At 42.8% G+C, this 2300-nt stretch overlaps 1 pseudogene; it reads left to right on the top strand.

Moving 5' to 3' along the window:
* The first annotated feature begins 1505 nt into the window (after positions 1 to 1505).
* LOC135016535 (5S ribosomal RNA) lies at positions 1506 to 1623 on the top strand (annotated as a pseudogene).
* The last annotated feature ends 677 nt before the right edge of the window (positions 1624 to 2300 follow it).

Here is a 2300-nt window from a genome sequence, read left to right as displayed (position 1 = left end):
CGATGATCAATGACTAAGCAATAATCTAGCTCCATAACCAGAGCATCCCTCATTAATAATTCTTAATTAATTTTTAACCTTCCCGAAAACGAGACCGCCCCTCCACCCTCCTTGTCTCCAGCAAGCCTTAAAACCCATTTGGTTGCTCAGCAACCATACTCATAGAGCTAGGTTAGCAGAATGTGTACCGCTTCTCTTGCCGTCCAGGATCGGAGATCTCCGCCAGACACTGTTAGGTTGCTAGGCAACCACATATACAAATGCGGCCTCTGCCGATTTGATCGAGAGATGCATTCTCCACTAGAACCCTGTGTCATGCTCGACACTCACGAGCCAGGCACAACAGACTTCTCCTGCGTCCGGAAAGCCGAGGCTATTTAGAATCAGTCACCCGCGCTAAGTCCGTGTATGTCAGGTTGCCTAGCAACCGCATACACATACCTCACGAGCCAGGCACAACAGACTTCTCCTGTGTCCGGAAAGCCGAGGCTAATGAGAATCAGTCACCCTCGCTAAGTCCGTGTATGTCAGGTTGCCTAGCAACCGCATACACATACCTGGCGTGAGCCTACGATTGGTCATCTCTCCTTCCGGCCGGGACCTGGGACCTCCCCCTCACCCCGAATAGGCTGATGCTTCCAGGGTTGCCAAGCAACCCTACATACATACAGCTTCCGCCTAAACACAGCAGGAGCTGAACCTGCAATTAGGAAATCACAGCCATTGGCTGACTAATTAATACCAGGGCTTTTAAACCCTGCATCACGCCAGGATAGCAGCAATGGAAGTGAGCAAGCCCGTGGACACGGGTGAAACGCGTTTTCCTACCTAATTCCTATCCAATATGCAGTAAGGACCTTGATTCCTACAATATGCAAGAAGGATTCTGAACCAGGCATGCAAAAAGGTTCTCACACGGGAGAATATCTTTATTATCCTCACCCTTGACTGACCCAGGGACCTGGGCAGTAATTGGTATCACCTTTCATACTAATATAATAAATTTTATTTTTATCAGTTATTATAACTAATTGATAGCATATAAGATGATAGCCCTAGTCTTGATACATACATGTTATACCTGATATAATATTATTCTTTTTGCTCGTCAGACAATATTTGATACATTGTATCTGAGACCTCACTTGATAGCACCCTTGGATATATTACCTATATATTTAAATGAAAGTGTTTTGGATGAAATCCTCACCCAGAAAAGGGCATTTTTGCTGGGTTTTCAGTGTGAATATATACCATAGATAATACTGATGTGCAAACTTATCTGCAATTTTACATGCACATTTTGTCTATAAATTGCCTGAATCTATGCACTATGTTACTTTCTTATTTCTTATAAAGAATTCAATACCTTTTCTATTTTCGTGGACTCTCATCCATGATTCCTGGGAGCAATCCCAGGTCTAACAGGACAGCAGATCCACACTTCTTCCTTAAATCTATTAAATAGGTGCACTCTCATTGGTGAGTGGAACTCCTCATTCATAGGTTACTACCATACCTCACCGCTAGAGCCCAATCTCGTCTGATCTTGGAAGCAAAACGGTGATGGGCTGGGTCAGTATTTGAGGGGTGACCCTCAAAGAATACCCAGTGTAGTAATCTGAGGTTGTTCCAAATCAAAACTCGAATACCAACAGCAGTATCACCACTACTTCTTCCTTCCCATCTCATACAATTTTCTTGATTCTATTCAGGCAAGAACATCGGTATATCACCAATTTTTGGTCTCCTTAACCATCATCTTCTTAGGCGAGACTCAATAGAACCTAATCTTTTCAGTTCTATCCTATCAAGTACCCATTGAGGGCTTAAGTGGCTAAGACTAGACGAGATAGTTTATTTGGTACACATAATCCCGGTGTAACTGATACATATTTTTGCATGACCTATTTTGGTCCCATTAAAACAAGCACAGCTTGTACTGGTATGGCATGAGAACAGGTGTATGGTTAATATATCTACACCCCCATGCCAGTCTATATTGGGATAGATCAAACCAGGACATAACCCCATTTTTTGACTTGTTCCTCCTACAAATGCAATATGAGTGGATACGGACAATATTTTAATTAAATATAATAAAAATTGTATGTTTTAACAAATTTCATAAATACATACTTAATAAGAGTGCACCCAAAAAAGAGTCTTCTTTACTCTTCGTTTGCTCTATCCCCACACAATCCCCTGCCTCTAAACCCCTTAACCTCACCTCTTCACTTGGTCTCTCCCAGTGGGCCTCCTCACCCTCCCATGTGAATGGGAGCTCACTGGATCTGGTC

The sequence above is a fragment of the Pseudophryne corroboree genome, unplaced genomic scaffold, assembly GCF_028390025.1.
Source record: "Pseudophryne corroboree isolate aPseCor3 unplaced genomic scaffold, aPseCor3.hap2 scaffold_2990, whole genome shotgun sequence".
In the NCBI taxonomy this organism is placed as follows: Eukaryota; Metazoa; Chordata; class Amphibia; order Anura; family Myobatrachidae; genus Pseudophryne; species Pseudophryne corroboree.
The sequence above is the reverse complement of the archived record's forward strand: the minus strand, read 5'-3'. Positions and strand labels throughout refer to the sequence as shown.